Genomic DNA, 20074 nt, shown 5'->3' on the forward strand with positions numbered 1-20074 from the left:
AACTTTACAGCTAAAAACAAGTTTGACAGACATAATGTGTAAGGAATAGTAAATCCTATCTAATAAAAGAGTAATATGCAAATTGACCATCAGTCCAACATACAAGATGGTTAAAGATGGCCGTCCCCATGTGGACACAAGATGGCCACCACAAGATGGCTGGTAGGGGACGGCAGTTGTGGGCAATCAGGCCAGCAGGTGAGGGCAGTTGGGAGGGTCCAGGCCTGCAGGGGAGGACAGTTATGGGCAATCAGGCCTGCAGGGGAGCAGTTAGGAGTCGATCAGGCTGGCAGGGGAGAGGTTAGGGGCAATCAGGCAGGCAGGCAAGCGGTTGGGAGCCAGTAGCCACCGGGATCAGGCCTAAATGGGCAGTCGGACATTCCTCGAGGGGTCCCAGATTGGAGAGGTGCAGGCTGGGCTTAGGGACACACACACACACACACACACACACACACACACACACCTCTGTGCACAAATTTCGTGCACTGGGCCTCTAGTAAGTTCATAATTATATTGAAGTGTTTATTTATTTTCACCCTGAGTAGGGATTATTTTTTAAAGTAAATTCCAATTTACTCATGTGCTATGCTCTAAAATTCACTTGGAAATCAGCTTTTGGAATGCGTGGCATATTTTTCCCTTAGAATCCATTCTGTAGATGGTGGTTGATTCTCCAGCACCCTCTGTAAGGCCTACTTTTCCCAAAAGTAACTGAAAGACTTTGTAGATTGGTTCGGGTCCCGCTCCACTTTCTAGGTCTCTGTGTAGCACAAAGAGAAGCTGCTGATGCTTGGGAATCATTTGTGCTTTTGCTGCTATTCCCTGGAACATGGGAAGAAGGACTTGTGGGGCCTCAGATCGTGGCTGTGTGCTCTCCATGTTCCCAGGGCATGAGCAGAGGGAAAAGGTGCTGCTTGTAATAGCCTTGCTTCTGTCTGCCCTGCACCCAGCACACATTGCACTAAGATCCTTACCTCCTCTCTATTCAACTGGCTTGGGTTGTAGTGAGTCCTTGAAAACAAATTCTCAAAAAGGGTAAGCCTTGTGGTAAAATCCCATCCACTCCTATGGCTCCAACGGGGAGATATGGCCATTAGGGAATGTCTCTGTTATGGCTCCAAGAAACTGCAGGTCCTGTGGGCTAGGGGCCAGAAAAAGCAGAGGCTTGAGATGTTTGTTCCCTCTTTAAAAATTCAGGGGTAGGAAACCCTTTCCCCTGGCACAGATCACATAGACACATGAGTTCGTGTGTTCAGTGGGAATTTGTTAGAGGTCTCCATGTACTATTCCTGCACTGCAAATTCTTATGTTATTTTAATAGAGAGAATAGTTTCACTTTTTGAAAGAACAATCAAGAGAAAGGCACATATGTTAATGTCAGTTAATTCTGTCTTATAATAAGATACCATTTGGATGGCTATAATGTATTAAACGAGGAGAGAAATTTCCTAAAAGATACAGTTCCATGATGGGACAAACACGCTTGTCTTTGAAAACCTATAAATGTCTCCTGGTAGAGAATTGCAGATAGAAAATATCCTAAAGGAATTAATAAATCAACTCCATTCATCTCTGTTCATTCTACATTAAAGTTGACACTTAAACTTTTTGTGAGGGAAGGAGGGATGTGAATACTTGTTGAGTGCTTGTGCTACCCTTTTGAATGTCACTGAATAGCTTTCATAAAAATGGACAAAGGTAGTGTAAAAGAATCCATGTAGATAACACATTTTTTAATGCTTTAAATTAGCACATTACTTTTCATAGAATTCAAATATAATTTATTGTATTTATCACAATAGCTCTATGAAAGAGCCTATATTATCTTCAGCTGGCAGGTCAGTTATAGAAAGGTTAAGTTACTCATAAAGATTTACTAATAGAGTTAAGCCAAGTCTTCAGTCCTTTAATACTTGACTTCACACCATTAAAAGGCAGATTTCAGAAATGGCCATCTGTAGGCTGAGTCCTGGAGGAGGAATTAATGTGTGGTGTTTGGGGTTGGTGGGGCACAGGCTGATACTGGGAAGATATTAATCTTTGGAAAAAATTACGTTAACAGAAACAAATGTTAACTATATCTTGGACCTGAAAACAATACACATAAGAAAGGAAAACAGCCAGAAATGTTTTTTAAGCCCAGGGAGAGAATAGAGGGCTCTCAGAACTTTTTGTGTAGAAGTACCTTAAAAAGGAAATTCTGTCAAGGTACTAGTAAGGTGGGAAAAGAAAAAAAATACACAAATTCAGTCTCAAGGGGAAAAGGAGGCCCAGGCATTAAAAGCAATATAAGCACTTGACAATTTGGATTCGCTTTTCAGGAACATTATCAGAAATAATAATATTGACTTGATCTAGCTGATTTTGTGGTGTATTTGTTTTTATAGACTAAAAAACTTAAGATGGCTTCATGATTAGGACTAGGGTATGTGCCCCACCCATTATGAAATCATGGAAGACAACCCAGTAATAGTGCCCCGGGAAGCAGAAGCAATTTACATTTCAGCTAGAGTGTAAATTCAGCTCACCAACGGCAGGCTTAGTTAAAAACACAATTTTTGATTAATTATTATTTGAATGTCTCAACCATATTTCTCAGAAACCTATTACATTATTAAATTTTAATATGCATTTTATAACATTTATCACAATTTATAACTTAACATTGATTTGTATGATTATTTTATTAGTACCTGTTCTCCCACACTGGAACTAAGCTCCAAGAGAATAAGGAATGATTTTGCATGCTTACTATCATATCTCCAGACCTAGCACAGAATAGGCACTCAATATGCATTGAATTAAAATAGCAAATACACAAATGGATGGATAATCTTAAGTAAAAAAATTAAGATATAGGTATCAAACTTTGACAAAAATAGTGTATTATTGTTGCATTAGACACATTATTTGGGTAACTGGAGGTAAACCAAGGAAAGTGGAAATTGAAATAGCATTGAGATAGAAGCAATAAACCAATAACCATGCCTCTTGAATGAGTTGACTGCCAATCCAATTTTATTATTACAGAAACAATGGATTATTTGAGAACTGTATTTCATCAATGAACCTTGCTAAAAATCCAAAGATTTTTCATTGTGCTGGTTAGTGAAACACAGGCTCTTTCAATTTATCCTTCTACCCTCTTATCCTTCCATTTACCCATCGATCCATCCATCCACTTTAGAACCCATCCTCAGTTCACTCGTCCTTCTATCCATTTCTTCATCCAGCCATTTATCTTTATATCCATCCATCCATCTATCCATCAATCCACCCACAAAATAACCTCTTTATTCTTTCTCCCCAGAAAAAGTTAATTGCTTATTAATAATGAGAAGGTATGAATAAATAGCACTGGAAATCAAGGATGCATTTAGGTGCGTGTAATTCAGGCATGTAAGGGGATATATAATTACATCATTTATTATTGTCCTGGTAACCATCTAGTTAGTTTTTCATATTGCAGTTCAGAACTAAAGATAATCATCTATAATTATCAAACTTAATTTAATAACATTTTCTGTTTACCATCTGCACTACTTAAATACATTATAGAAACTGCCATTTCAGTTTCTGAAAGTAAGTGAAATCCACTTTATCTGTCCTGGTGAAATACTTTTATTGTTAATTTTGGGAATGTCCCACTCACTTCTACAACATTTGAGAAGCATATTTGTTTTAATTGTTCAGGCTTTGTAGACAGAAATAATTTCTTCTTTTTGAATAGTGCTTTACAGTTTACAACACTCTTTTTTTTTTTACATCCATCATCTTTGATTCTCAATTAAAAGCCAAAGTCAATATTTTGCATATGTTTTGCTGCAGTTCTCATTTCATCTCAGGTAAGCCAGCAGACCCCTCTCCCTCCCGGGACATGCCCCGGTGCTGTTTTCATTAACTTTCCCCTGGTGTTTGTTTGGATATTCAGATGATGATGAAGTGGATGTTGTTCTCATTATTCCTGCCTCAGGATGTGGTGGACCACCATCTGCAGATGCCGTGTAAGTGATCATCTTGGCACTGACCCATATGCCACCTTTGTAGTCATGAGTATTCTATCCGAGAGATGCCATCTGGTTTTCACGGAAGCCTGTGGAAAGTGGGGGTCTATGTTTTACCACTGAGATGCGTGTTCAAAGAAAAAAATTGAACATTTTTCACTCCCATGAGGGACAGAGCATCAGCTGTTGTGTTCTTTGTAACAATTTTTCTCAAAGCTTATACCTTTGTTGTTAGTGGTGGGGTTTTGTTTTTGCTTTTATTTATTTTTATTTTTTTATCAGAAGGAAATGTTAAGAAGCCTTCCACACTCTGTGGAATGGGGCTGGGATGTGGTTGGGTAGGAGAAGCAAGGGGTGAAAGCAAACTGCTCCTACAGAACCTAAAGATCTTATACGATTTAGCTCAATACACTGATGACAAATTTTTAGTTTTTTTAGATGCAGACAAAACTTTGAGGTTATTATCTTTAAGTTTCACTCAGAAATAATTTCAAATTACAGAGTTACAATAATTGTACAAAGAACTCCCATATATCCTTCACCCAGATTCAGTAATGGCTTACATTTTGGCACATTCGCTTTAAATATATATATTTATCCTGAACAATTTCAGAGTTAATTTTAAAAATTATGTACCATTTGCTCCTAAATAGTTCAGTGTATATTTTCTAATTGCAAAACATTGATTCACATAACCACCATGCGGTTTTCAAGTTCAGAAGATTTAGCATGGATATAAAACTATTATCTAATAGGCAGTTCATAATTTTAAGATTTAAAACCAATGCTAAAGTTACAACATTACCCACTGTGTTTCTGCCTTCTGTCAGATTAGTAGAAAGTTTTATAGCCCCTCTTGTCATATGACCACTTCTTTGTGGAAACTTGACAACTTTTGAACGCCCAGTACACTTAGGCCAACTTGTAGCACAGAATAAGTACAGAACTAATAGAAGAACACGGTACATTTTACCTCTCACTGAGCTTATAGAAAGAAGTTCTTCCTTTGTCCTACAAAGTGTTTCTCAGATTTGAACGCATGTCAATTTCTTACTTCTTTTCTTCCCTTTTGGCCCACTTATCTAGTGCAAGGTTGCCCCTACAGCAAGGTTGCCCCTACATGAAAACATTTTTATTTTTTCTGCTTACTCTCTGGTTTCTCTTCCCAGCCCTTATTCAAGTAAGGCAGCCTCGTCATTAAAATTGTTTCTTCTGATTTAGAAGTTCACCTGCTTTTTCAACGATCAAACCTTTTCCTATATGATAAGATTTTAGGTGAGTAACATGTACTCTTTAGATTCCTTAGGGCAATATCACTGATTTTCCAGAAGTCTTCAAAAGGAAATGCATAGGAATAAGCATTATTTATATAGGTATATTTTTCATAATCAGTAACTATTCATCTCTTTTATTAGCAGGTTTATCAATCACAAAGAGGAAACCAGGCATCTGAAAATAGTGGCAATCAAGGATCCTGCAGAAATCCTGCTACTGGGAATACACACATCCTTACCTAGATCCTATTTCCTTATGCATTTTCTTGGTTCACTGCATTTAGCTTTGTAATTTGTGTTCTGTTTCTACCATTAATTTTATTCGCTTGCTTATTAATTTATCCAGATAAAGATCTTGAAACTACAAAACAAAGATGACTCATTCCCAATATTATTTCTGATGTTTACTTTGCACTAAGAATAGCTAGTTTTATATTTCAAAAGGGATATTTTCCTATAAAATACCTTTCTTTAAAAAAATGGTGAGACATTGAGATAAAAGACCCCAAATGGCAGAGTAATTAGTTGGTCAACTGCTTTTTATCACATAAATTACTTTTCTGTCAAGTGACAACAAATGTAATTTGAACTGAGATTAATTACATAATAATTATGTTTAACATAATTGGTTAAATAGAGGAATTTCTTATGAAATGGTAGATTCTTAAATTTGTACAAATAAGACCAGATGGTGAACAGCTAGTTTTAATTAAATTAGGTTTGATAATTATAGATGATTAATTTCAGATTTGACTGAAATTAGAAAGATTATATTAAGAAAGTTATTTTTAGCTTTTTTTAAATAGGATGATGATAACATATTGTAATGATTACAAACCCTGCTACCTGGAGTTAAATTAATAATCCCTTAATTTCACTTTGATAAATAAGACTTTGGAAAGGTTACTAAGAAAAATGATAGGATCTTCTTCCTCGAAGGTCTTAGAGATTCAATCAGACATCATGTGTATAAAGGTTAGGTGTTTTTCTTCACAGAGATGGAGGCAGGGGAAGGACAGGGGTTGGATAAAATAAATGATTTCCTAAAGGATATTTCTAATTCCTGGATGTGGTAACTAAGCCAGTACTGCAGAATAATGCATATAAATGTATCAGACCACAAAAATGGCTTCTGAAAAGGATGTCACAATTCCACAAATGCACATACTGTAGGGAAATGGTTTTTCTTCACATTTCGTTTCATTCAGAAGGCATTTTCACATGGCTTATTGTATGAACTCTGGCACAAAGAATCTGTGAATTGCTTGTAACCGCAGGAGCCACATGTCACTCATCTGTGAAAAAGTCTGAATCTAAAAGTGCAAAAAAAAGATAAGCCCAACTCACCCAGAAGCCTGCCCCACATTAGGTAAGATTCATTTTCATTCTACATGGATGGCGTTAGATTATGCTTGTTTGTTCGTTCATTCATTTATTCATTCATCAAGTATTTATCGAATGCAAAGCTCTGTGTCAGTGATATGGTTTTATGAGGCGCTGGTTTTCAAAAGAAAAGACTGTTACTGCAAAAGCTGGCTTTCTACGTTTCAGTTGTGTCTCTATTCTCCCAGCAATATGTCTTTCGCTGCTTTTAATATTTCCTTTAATGGGAAAGCAAAGCCCGGCTATAGCTCCAAATCAACCACATGCTGAAGTGTCCTGAATCTGCAAAAGGCCCAAGCAGGGGAACAATTGCTTAGGCAAGGTCTCCAAATGAAAGCCCACACAGAGCTGCATGCATACGGCCAGGGGTGTGAGGAGACAGTGTGAGGCCACCTGGCTTGGAGAGCAGCTTCCCAGAGATCCCACCTTGGAGGATGAAGGATTAGACTCTGGTTGACTGACATGTGCAGGTCTAATCTTCAGGGAAGCAGCAAGTCACTTTAACAATGATACCGGTAGTTTTAACTGACCTGAGACTGGATGCCGGAAGCCAGCTAGGAGAGTCTTGTTGTTTGGGGACAGATCTACTAAATCTGCCAGATTATAGACCAGAAGAATGCTTTCATGAGCATAGACTTAGGATAAGAGAGCTGGGTTTCTATATTTAATTACATATTTGTTACCAAGTCATACATAACTATTGTAGAGAAGGTACAAGATAACAAGAGGCAGAAAGAAGAAAAAATTACTTTCAACCCCACCATTCAGTAATGACCACTCTGACCATTTTGGGATACTTCCTTCTAGATGCTTTTCTGTGGTTATATTTTATTTTTTAAAATATTTTTTATTGATTTTTAGAGAGAGAGGAAGGGGAGAGAGAGAGAGATGAGAGAGAAACATCAATCAGTTGCTTTGCTACAGGGGATGGAACCTGCCACATGGGCATGTGTCCTGACCGGGAATCAAACTGGCAACCTTTCAATGCTTAGGACGATGCTCAACAACTGAGCCATATTGGCCAGGGCTCTATTATTATTTTAGAAGGAAAATGGTCTTTGTGTATACACTATTTTGTAACTCTTTTTTTCCCCATCGAATAGCATACAGTGAGCATTTTTCTGTCACTATATTGACTTAAAAATAATCACCGCGATGGAAGCAGGGTGTCATAATATGACCTTCTTTTAGTCAACCCTTATTTTTAGACATTGCAGACTCCATTTTAATTTTTTTACTTGGTGAGCTCCCCTGGGCCCCTGATGCTGAGTTTCTGTCCAGAAAACAGGGTTATCCACCTGGAACTGGAGCACCCTCCAGGCAGCAAACCTAAACTCTAGTTCTTCTCTCTTGCATTTATTCCTTTCTCCGCACCTTCAATCACCAAGTAAGTAGAGTTTATTTTTATCAAGTACATTTTGGGTTAGTTACCTCATAGTGACATAAAAAATGGCAACCCCTTATTTAATCAGCAAGTATAACACTTAATTTGTAAATTATATTAAAAATTACATAAACTAATACATTATTACGCAAAAGAAGACTCAGGTCAGTGGTTCCAAACCTTGGCTGCTCGTTAGAAGCATCTGGGGGACTTTGAAAAATCTGAACACACAGGCCTCAGCTCAGTTCAATTAAACCAGAATCTCTGGGTGAGGTCCTCAGCACCAGTTGGCATTATCAAGCTGGCTAGGTAATTACCATGTGCAACCGAATCTGGGAACCAATGATTCTATATCAAGTCACTCTCTGTTTTTTAATATAAATTTCCTTTGATTTCTCTGAATCTTTGAATTAAGCAATGACAGAGATGGGGTGGTCCAACTGACCTGAAGTGGGGAATTAGCAGAGGGAAAGGGAAATCCAACAGGTTTCTGTCTCCTTCCTTCCCCTGAAGCCCCTGAGGCAGTAGTTGCGGCTCTGAGTTTCATGGAATAATACCTGCCTTGCAAAATGTACAAGCCGTGCTCTTGATAATTACAACAGCAAGACCAACGATTGCTTGTATAGTCATTGAGTCACTGAATGTCCACAACAGTTCAACAGGGTGGGTGCTGGGATGATCCCAGGTATAGAAGTACAGGAGAAGCGTACACACATGGAGCCTAACACCTGTTTTCTGTACAAACTCAGCCCTTTAAAGATGTGTAACCTCCAGATGGCACTTAACTTCTCTGTGCTTCATTTTCTGTGCCTGTGAAATAAAAATAGTACCCGCCTCTATATTGGGAAGAATATAGAGGTGGGTCCTTGAAGAGCTTTTAGAAAAGCACCTGGCATTCATCAAAATACTCAATAGAACAGTGATTCTCAACCAGAGATGAGAGAGAAACATCAATCAGTTGCTTTGCTACAGGGGATGGAACCTGCCACATGGGCATGTGTCCTGACCGGGAATCAAACTGGCAACCTTTCAATGCTTAGGACGATGCTCAACAACTGAGCCATATTGGCCAGGGCTCTATTATTATTTTAGAAGGAAAATGGTCTTTGTGTATACACTATTTTGTTCAGGGTAACAACCAGGGGTGATGTTGACACCCTGAACCCTCCACTACCTGGCAAGGGAACATTTGTTAATGTCTGGAGATATTTTGGTTGTCACAGTGGATAACAGAGGGGATGCTCCTGGCATCTAGCAAGTAGAGGTCATGGATGCTGCTATACAACCTATAATGCATGGGACAGCCCCCCACAACAAAGTATTATGTGGCCCCAATATCAATAGTGCTGAGGTTGAGAACCCCTGCAGTGGATGTTGGTTATTTAGCCATTTAGGGATGGGAAAAGTAAGCCTTAGAGAGTTGAGCAATTTATCTAAGGCTGTACTGGTGGTAAATGGTGGAGCTTGGACTTGAACCCAAGTCAGAAAGGCAGAGATATTTTCATTCTGCTATGAGAATGGGGTTTATAGAAGTGGCACATAGCTTGATTTCCAAAATGTGGACACTTCTTCACCTCATCTCTATATTTAAGATGAACTTAGGGCCTGTGGCATTTGGTCTACTGATGACTGTGTGTGAGAGAGGCGTTATGTTGGGAATGTGGGCATTCTTCACCAACTCTGCCTACCATCACCTCTCCCCCTTTTACCTTCATCACGGAGAGAAGGAAAAAGGAAACTAAAAAAGGAGTCATGTAAAGAGTGTTACAAATTCCATTCTATGCTGTACGGGTTTGCTAGGAATATAGGGATGGACGTGTGCCTTCAAAAATTGTAGGGCATCTACCCAGCCTCACTTTCCCTGGAATCGGTCCCTGTACACTTACTGATGCAGGCAAACTGTCCTCATGGGTAATTTCACAATCGTACATATTTCAATCCCTAGGCTATTTTATTCATTCTCTAGAAACTGTGATTAGATAAGAACTATAATGAACAGGCTGATACATTATAGTGGGCCTCCACAGTTCAGACGATTTAAAAGCCAGCGAAATTAATAAAACGTACATCAAAGTGCGCTTTTTCAATCTGTTAGAGGAGTGGGACATTTTATAACACCTCGCGTAGAGACTGTAATAAGACAGCAGTAAGTGACAGACTTTCTTTGCAGGTTTATGATCACCTCTGGGTGCCCATTATGGAACTTAATGAATCCCTCTTAAGACATCATTTTCACCAGAGGTTTCTTGGAGCAGCTCCCAGACTGGGACACAGGCAGAGCTGCCCTTGCCCTCGCTCCAGAACCACATCCCTTTTGTATGGCACTCACTCTTCAAGAGCTCTTTCTCCATTATGCACCTCTTGGTACAAATCTAATTCTTCACCTGCCTTTTTGCATCTTGAAAGCTGTTTTCTCCCCGTGCCCATTTTTCAGCCCTATCAGCTATGTAAATCAGCACATCTTCTCGGATTGATTTTCTTTGTGAGCCAGGAGCCATTTGCGCTGTTCCTGCCTGGGAGTGTAATTTGAGCTGTTTCATTGTTGAGTTTTTCAGCAGCTATTTTAATTTCCATACAGTAGGTCCTCTTTCTTTCACTTGTCCCAGACTCAATCTATTTCTATAGAGAATTGATTCTGTATTGGAGAATGGTTTCACTTACAATATATTCCAGAATTTCCAAAAGCCAGACTTCGTAAGATTGAATGCATGTACAACATAATGGTTTTTCAACACTCCTGGAAGACACATAATGCTCAAACGCAGGAATAAAATTACCTGCCTGATAGTGGAAAATGAAGAGCACAATGATCATTGCCTTTTTATCATGAAAACATTAAAAAGTAAAATATAACAATGCCATTGCATTGCAAATGGTCTACATTTCATAAATATAAAAAGACAAATCATATGTAAACTAAATGGGGGTATTTCATGGCATACTGTGCTTTCAGCATATTGAAAATTAGGAATCAGTTATAAAGTATTAAATTAACATTTTACAGAATGCAAAATAAATTTATTCAAATCTTCAGAGCACTTCAAACTTCCCACCTTCCAGGTCAAAACTAAAATTCAAATATATTCGTTTATTAGAGCAATGTAAGTATCGTATATTTTTGTGAAGTGGAGAAAACATTATTACAAGGATATGTTTCTAGGCATGAGTCTATTTAATTGATAATAATTAGAAAATAATTGTCTTACAGGTTTTTATACTTACCTTAGTATGTAATAAATATTAATTTCATATTTAACAAACCAATGTGAAATTTGAACATTTTATGTTAAACCAGTTTACTTCGTGTTTGAATATAGAAAGATTTAAAATGTCATCTGTTGAAAAATAAACTTGACCAAGTACTAAAACTCATTTAAAAAATTTAATAGACTTACCTAAGTAATTGAAAGTAATTTGACCTTTAAAATACCTCACAAATAAAATAAATTATTTAAACCAGAAATTTAAATTAAGTTAAAAATAATTGTTAGTTGTGAACAAATGTGTTAAACTTTTACATATAATTGTGAGCGTTAGTTTTAAACTGAGAAACTCTAGCCTTTAAAAAATTATTATATAATTGTATGCATTAATCACCCAATGCACAAAACTAAAAATTACCTCCCTTATTTAAAATGTAGAAAGAACAATTTAAAATAAAATTTTACAAATTTTTAGTCTTAAATTATAATCAAAATTATAATAAAACATTAGTTATAAGGCAAACTATAGATAAAGAAGATATATTTTAACTAATAATGTAAATCAAATTTTTAATGTGGTGTTCATGCTTACTTGTTTAGATCAAGAGACTATGTGTAAAACAAACAAAATTATTAAATTCAACCAACTGAAATTTTATTTAAATTCAGGACTCTAAGTAAGAACTAATAAAATATTTATTACATTTTAAAATTAATTGATTTCCTGCAGAACTATTCTATACCTCCCCACCTGTCTTCCTAATCTCTTGATCAAGTCATTCTTGATATGTGAGTTTTCAAAATCAATGAGACTTAATTATCAATTTCTAAAAACATCAACACCTTTGCTTTTATTTAATGAAACAATTTTTTTACTATAATATAAAGAAAAGTGCAGAAAATATGTAATGAGCATTAACCTAGTCACACATCTAGATTTAAACATCTTAACATTTTTCCATATTTCCTCCAGAGTCTATTAAAAAAATAAAATATTACAGACACTGGCAAAGTCAATTTTGTACCTACCTCTATCCCATTATTCTCCCACTCTCTGTTCTCAGAAGTAGTTAATATTCTGAAATTCATGAGCACATATTACCATTCACGTTTTTATGCTGATCCACTTATTTGGCAACTAAATTTTACACTGTATCTACATTTCTACAATCACCCTTTTATTTTTTGTTGTGCTGTCTATTTTACTTTTTAAATGTGAGCAATTTGAAATATTAATACTCTAAAGTACATATATATTTACATTTGAATAATATCCATATGTATGTTTGAATAAAAATAAACACCCTGTCTCACCACTCAATTTATGAGATCTTGTGTGCCCCTCCCAGAACTCATTGCTCCCTCCCTACCTTGCTGTCCCCAGAGTTAGTCACTATCCAAAATTGTGCTTCTTGACCTAATTTTTTTTTGCACACATCATTAATCAGTTATTATTTGGGTTTTCTTGTTTTTGAATTTGTAGAAATGAATGTATATATTTCTTTATGACTTTTTTATTCAGTGATACATTTTTGAAACTCATTCACATAGCTATAGTTCATTCATTTTCATTGTTGTATGTAGAGCTTCTACTGTATAAACTATAATTTCATGATTTACTTATCTATTTTAATATCACTAGACATTTGAATTGTTTCCATTTTTCTACTATAATCAATGCTTTAAAAGACAGTTTTGTACACGTGGACACAAATTTTTCCAGGGTTTGTACATAGGAATGGAAATGCTGTGTATATTCAAATGTTCTTCAGTGGTCGGCAAACTCATTAGTCAACAGAGCCAAATATCAACAGTACAACGATTGAAATTTATTTTGAGAGCCAAATTTTTTAAACTTAAACTATATAGGTAGGCACATTGTTATTAACTTAATTAGGGTACTCCTAAGGCTTAGGAAGAGCCACACTCAAGGGGCCAAAGAGCCGCATGTGGCTCGTGAACCACATGTGGCTCGTGAGCCACAGTTTGCCGACCACGGTCTAAATGCCAAGTTATTTTTTAAACTGATTGTATTGGTTTACATTTCTATCAACACAAAAGAGAGTTGTTACTCCACATTTATGCCAGCACGGCAAGTGTCCCTAACTCTCTTTATTTGCCCATTAGCCCTCTTGCTCCCAATAGTCTGAAGGACACCTCTCACTGCCTTCATCGCCACTTCTAATTCATGTTGCTACTGCCTTTAATTCTCATTTCCAATGATTTGTTGACATTTTCTCCCCCTGCCTGCTTCTTTCCTATCTACCTCTTATTTCTGGGCTTACATCAAAAGTTTGACTTTTTAGAGTCACTGGCCACTGGCCAGAACACAGGCTCTTTAACTATACAGTGTTTTCATAATATTTAAGCCTTTGGTTATTGAACTTGTCATTTATCTCTGGTGTTCAGGAGCTCTTCACCTTACATTCCCTCCTCTGCTCCTGACTGCTTTTGGAAGGTTGGTCTCCAGAAAATGGTGGTTTTATTATAATCAAGTCCAAGAGTTGAAGGAAAGACTTAACACATAATCCTTCCCCCATACTATGCTAAATGACTGGTAGGATCCAAATGGGCCTGAAGATTTAAGCACATGTTTCCCTGTGGATCCCCTGGGGAGTCACTGACTGAGGGATGGATGACAAGCCCAACAGGATGCCAAGGTCAAGTGAACAGAGTCAGGAGGTATAGCACAGGAAGTGGGGTGCTGAGACTTATGCATGGCAAGTAAAATTACATCCCTCACAGGTAGATAGTGACATCATAGCTTCTTCCTAACATGGTCATTATCTCCCATCCTGGCCAATTCACCATCTAGAAAGGCAGGAGCTAACTGGACTGTGACAGATAATTGGAATAGCTCTCAGCAAAACCAGAAGGAGGCAGCTAGTCCTGGAGAGATCCTGCTGAAAGCCACAGGAAAGAGTCATTTCCAGGAGGTAGGACATGGTGCTTACAGTCAAACAGGAGTTTGACTACAGACTAAAGAAGTCTGTTGACTTCAAGGGACAAAACAACAGGTGTCCAGGACTGTATTTCAGGGCAGGTGACTCCTCCTAGAAAGTATGTGTGAAACAAGGAAAAGTTCACACAGCTAGCTGCTATGTCTGCTAACCAACTCCTCCACCAATAAAAACCCTCATGCCTGCTCTTTCTGGAAGGTCACATGTTGCTAAATATTTTATGAAATCATACGCTGCACACATGAGATTCACAGATGTGCAGTGTTGTTTTTATAAGAGGAAAAGAACATATTTATAAAGACAGTTCCCTTAGGGCGCTCTACTTATATACCCTGCCTCCACTACTGCAGAAAGCCATCATTGGAAGGATTAGTTTCAATTGACCAGGAAATCATTAAGTTGGCCAAATTATTTGTAGTCTTACCACCTAAGCTTCACGACTTTCCCAGAACACACATAACCTCATTGACATGATACAACTATTCATTTTCTCATGTATTCATTCAACAATCATCTCATGGACAGCTGTTCCAAGCTGAACTCTATGCTAGGATCTGGAAAGAAATATAAGCCTCAGCGATGGAAAATGGAGGCAAAAACTCCTTCCTGCACTGGTTAGTTAGAGGGTATATTGGTTTTTGAAGCAATGAAGACAATGCTATGTGACAGGGATTTCCTCAGAGCCACAGGAAGACTCATAAAATATAAAAAAATTATTTTCTCTGTTGGCTACTATATATAAAAGATTCTCAGGTCAACTGTATAAAACTCGAGGCTCCACAAAAACTGCATCACTAAGTCACAAATTCATTTTTGAAAATGCTAAGGTAAGCGGATAAACCAGTGAATTATACTGCCATGCATAGCATCACAAAGCAATCAATTCCTTTTCTAAAACTTTGAAAGACTTTCAAAGCATAACCACCAGCTCTGCACATAAAATTGCACTGCACCTTTAGGACATTTGTTCAGATAAAGACCTGACAAACATGTGAACTAATGTGTAGCAATGAAATGCTCTCCCTTTCCCACTACATTATTTGCTTCTTCTCCCAGGGCCCAATTTTTCTGGCTTGAGCCTTTAATGTTGCTTAAGAAAAAATACTCTCTCATTTGTAGGACAAAATGTACTACTTACTGAATGGTCTTGCTTTTTCGTGACAAACTACTTGTCTATTTGAACATGTTTAGTTTTGGATGTACGCCATTCAATATTCAGCTTGGAGTTAATAAGTGTTGGGGCACAGTGTCCATGACTGAACATTTACATAATGGATATTATGTCCTTTTGGCTCAGCAATCATCTAATAAATTAATATTAAGCAATAATTTCCAGGCTGCTCAGAACACGAAAATGTCCATCCTTCATATGCTGGGCTTAATATTCTTCTAGCATCTTTCTACCCTTGAGACCCAGTAATACGCCTCACGGGACAATAAAACAACATCAAGAATTGACATGGTACATCGAAGAGACAAATGTTCACTGAGTAATTGTGCACTTCATGTATACTGGCAGAATCCGAATATTGCCTCCTTATTGTGGCTTTTTCCAAACTATCAAAACACTATAAAAAAAATTAACACTCTTAATGTTATTATGTCTTGTACTATTATTGGTTCCATCAGAAGTTGTATTTTTTGTGGGACTAATAGTAACAACTATTTTTAATAGCTAACAGCTTATTCCACATTTGTAAAATAAACTTATAAGCTGTTTTTAGAAAATATTGTCACAGGTGAAGAAAGTGCCTGCTCCAACAGCCACTGTTTGTAAGTCCTCTTGAGAATGAAGGCCACTGAACCAGTAATAAATGCAAAAGGATGTTCATGTTTTGTTTTAACGTATAGAGGTTGTGTATAGGAGTTAGAGCCAGAATTCTTCCAGTATACTTTTCCCACTCAGTTGTCATCTTCTATCTAGCATCACTAAATACCTAGGGGGCCCAGGATGTCTTGAGGAAGAAGAAAAGAAAGGGTCAAAGAGATGGGAGTTGTAGAAGGTTTTGCTGTTAATAAATCTTCCCTGACAATTTTGCCAGGACACACTTTATATCTTAATATTCCTTAAGATAAATTTTTGTTGTTACTATTAAAATAGTTGAAGTCATTGTCCATATAAATTGAATATTGGAAGGCTAAATGGGTAATTTTACAATGAAAAGACCTAGGGTCACCATCTTAACCATCTTAGCATCACTAATGGTCAGATACCAGATGGTGTCTCCCTCTTGGAGTGAGGCAACGTGAAGGTCACTGCCCCTCCAGGAAGCATTCTTGATCTGACTTTCGGTTTACAAGAAATACATGGGATAGAATAACAAGTTAAATGACTGTGAGGAAACAGTCAGGTACATCCAGAAGTTTGGATATCCTACAGGACAGATGGCCTTGTTTATTCAACAAGTCATTGTCATTTTAAAAGGGTGGTGGGATATGGACTCAGATTAAGAAATTTCAGAAACATCATAACAAAATGGAATGTGTGGTCTTTGAGTAAATCCTGGCTTAAATAAACCCACTGTCAAAGATATTTTTTGGATAATTAAGGGAGATTTGAATAGAAATTAGGTATTAGATCTTATAAGGGAATTATTACAGATTTTGTTAGATGTCATAATAGTATTGTGGTTCTATAAAAAATATTCTTACTTTTTAGAAATGTATACTGAAATGTTTATATTGAAATACCTTTACATTTGTAATTTGCTTTAATATTTTAGCAAAAAAGTTTAAGCTTTGTGGCAGAATGTTAACTATTATAAAATACAGGTGATTTTCTCTAATTTTCTGTATGGATATACATATTGATAATAAAAGCTTAAAAATTCAAGTAATAGTTGGGGATCTTGTGTATGATTTTTACCAATTCTTTTTTTGCAAATGGTCTAGGTCTCATATTTTTCCTCTGAATTGAAATGGCCTCATAATTACTAACCATTATTATTATTGTTATTATAAAAGTAATACATGAACACAATCAAGTCTTGGTGAGGATGGGAGCAAGTGGAACTCTCATACACAGCTGACAGTAGTATAATTTGGTACAACCATTTGGAAAACTGTTAGTATATATTTAAGCTACTATATGACACTGTTTACACAAAATTCAAAAAGAAGCAAAAACAATGGTAGTGCTAGAGGTCAAGGTAGTTGTTATCCTTGGAACAAAGGAATTAGTAACTGAAGGAGGTATAAGCTTCTGGGATACTGCTAATGACCTATATTTCGATCTGAATATGGGTTACACTTGTGGATTTGCTTTGCAAAATTCATTGAGTTGTATATTTCTGATTTGTGTACTTCTCTGTATATGTATTATCCGTCAATAAAAAGTTGATACCACAAAAAAGTGATACATGTTTATTCTAACAAATCCAAAAAAAAGTATAGTGTTTACCTTTGTGAAATTGATCATATGTCAAGAAATAGTGGCCTCTTATGGTTTAATTTTAGAGTTCATTTGCTAATTGCTTTCTTATTATAAGTGAAAAACCTTGATTTGTCCAAAACAAGCTTCCCATCTCACAGGTCAATGCACATAAGACTTCTGTTCAAAAAGCTGTTGTCTTATCCTCAGTTTTGCTTTCCATGATTTCAATTACCCATGGTCAACTGTGGTCCCAAAATATTAAATGGAAAATTCCAGGAGCAAACAAGGCATCAGTTTTAAATTGTACACCATTCCGAGTAGTGTGATGAACTCTTTGTCCTGCCCAGGACATGAATCATCCTTTTGCTCAGCACATCTACACTGTATATGCTGTCCTCCTGTTAGTCAATTAGTATCCACCTTGGTTATCAGATAGTAAAGTGCTTGTGTTCAAATAACTCTTATTTTACTTAAAATTGGCCCTGACAATAATGATACTGGCAATTCGAATAAGCCATAGAGAAGCTGTAAAATGTATCCTATATAATCAAAGGCTCATATGCAAATAGTCCAAATGGTGGAGCAACTGGAAAAACCGAACAACTGAACAACCAGTTGCTATGACATGCGCTGACCACCAGGGGACGTGGGCGAAACATGGCAGGCACTGGCTGTGGCGGGATGGTGGAACAGGTGAGCGGGGGCGCCAGGCCAAGGCAGGGTGCCAGTTGCTGTCATCAGGGTGAGCCTCTGGTAGTTACTGAAAATTCTTTGCTCCCACCTGCTTCTGGTGCCAGCCCCGTTCACACTCATTGCTGGTGCCAGAGCCACTGCTCACACCCACTGCCAGAGCCAGCCCTGCTTGCATCCACTGCCAGTGCTCAGCACCGGTCCCAATAACTCCATACCATCAGTGGATGTGAGCGGTGGCTGCTGGCCCTGATCGCCCCTGAGGGCTTCTCCACCTCCCCCTGCTCCTGAGGCGCAATTGGGGCAGCAGCTGCCATTCGCACTCACTGACAGTGCTGGCCCAGCTCACACCCACTGCTGGCGCCAGCCCCAATTGCTCCTCGCCATCAGCAGGTGCGAGCAGGGATGGTGCTGTCAGCACATGGGAGCTGCAGCAGTGAGAGCGGGGCTGCCAACAGACAGGGGACCGGGGAGGCGGTGGGAGGGGCCAGGCAGTGTGCGCGGAGGATGGGCTGAGACCTGCCCCTGGTCCTACTGCAGCCTCGTGGCCCACAGTTCCTTTTAAGGTGCATGAATTCATGCACTGGGCCCCTAGTATATGTATAGGAAAAACATAGCATATGTAGGGTTTGGCATTATTTGAGATTTCCGCATCCAATGGAGTTCTTGGAACATATCCCCATGGATAAAGAGGGACTGCTTTACCATTATCTGAACACACTGATCATATTTTGAGACAATAAGAGCTACTCTATGTTATGTTTCCAATGTAATAGATTAAAAAGAATTGAAACTTCAACACTGAATGTTTAGTTTGTGTGAATTTAGGTTAGAGATCTAATGCAACCAAACTTCAAAGAGGTATTTTAGTTTTTTGACAAAATGTCATGCCCAAGTGAAAATAAGCTACAAATTTTGACATTTTCTCAATTATTACTTTATGTACTATTTTGTATATTGGGGCCTTATATTTGGTGTGATTTAAATGTCAATCATAACAGCTGTTTTCTGCTACTAATATAAAATTATCTTTACATACTTGAAGCCCTTTCATTCAAATAAACTGATGCTTCACCATGATACCATTCTGGCTTCTCTATGGTCTGTTGCAGAAGTTACCAGATCACAACATAATGGTAGGGGAAGGAGAGACACAATGGAGGCATTTATTAGCATTTTAATCAGTGTAATAAAAAAGCAATTATTAAGATCTTACTATATAAAGTACACCACGAAGGAGCTGGATATTATCCCTTTCCAGCAGGAATAGTAGATTCTGAAACCTCTCTGTCAGCCAGTGAGATGATGCTGAGATCATTTATATTTATAGGATTTACTTGGAGCATGGGATTTCCTTGGCATATGATTTCTACATCCAAATATTTTAACTTTAATATTTTGATAATTCTTTTAAGGCAAGCATGGTCAGTAAGTGGAAAAGTGTACTTATGAAAACATAACATAATGTCCTATAGAATGTGTAAATTTTGCTATTTGGCTTAAATATCTATACAAAAACAAACAAATAAACCAAAACCTTGAGAAGATGTTTTGTTTAGAATGTTTAATTCAAATGCTATTCTTATGCACTTTTTGCTGCTTCCTAATTGAGCATATAAAGGCAATAAATGTTCTGGGTGATTAATTATATGAAAATGGTTAAATAGTTGTTGTAATAGCCATATGATACTTAAAATGCAGAGGGACAGAAGACAGCGTACAATATTTAACTATAGAATCTTTTGAAAGAACCTAGATGGAAAGCAGCTGTCCATGGTGCTAAAAACCCAGGAACTGACAATG

General features: G+C 37.4%; 1 long non-coding RNA gene across 1 annotated transcript in view; it reads right to left on the reverse strand.

The window, feature by feature from the left end:
- Positions 1 to 993: 993 nt before the first annotated feature.
- LOC139012341 (uncharacterized) overlaps positions 994 to 20074 on the reverse strand; it is an 88772-nt gene continuing 69691 nt past the window's right edge. The window contains exon 3 of the long non-coding RNA XR_011471851.1: positions 994 to 1141. This is a non-coding gene — a long non-coding RNA (uncharacterized lncRNA). The remainder of the gene's footprint in view (positions 1142 to 20074) is intronic.

Source organism: Myotis yumanensis, unplaced genomic scaffold (assembly GCF_028538775.1).
Source record: "Myotis yumanensis isolate MYYU_CA2020_CCGP unplaced genomic scaffold, mMyoYum1.0.hap1 SCAF_6, whole genome shotgun sequence".
Taxonomy (NCBI): Eukaryota; Metazoa; Chordata; class Mammalia; order Chiroptera; family Vespertilionidae; genus Myotis; species Myotis yumanensis.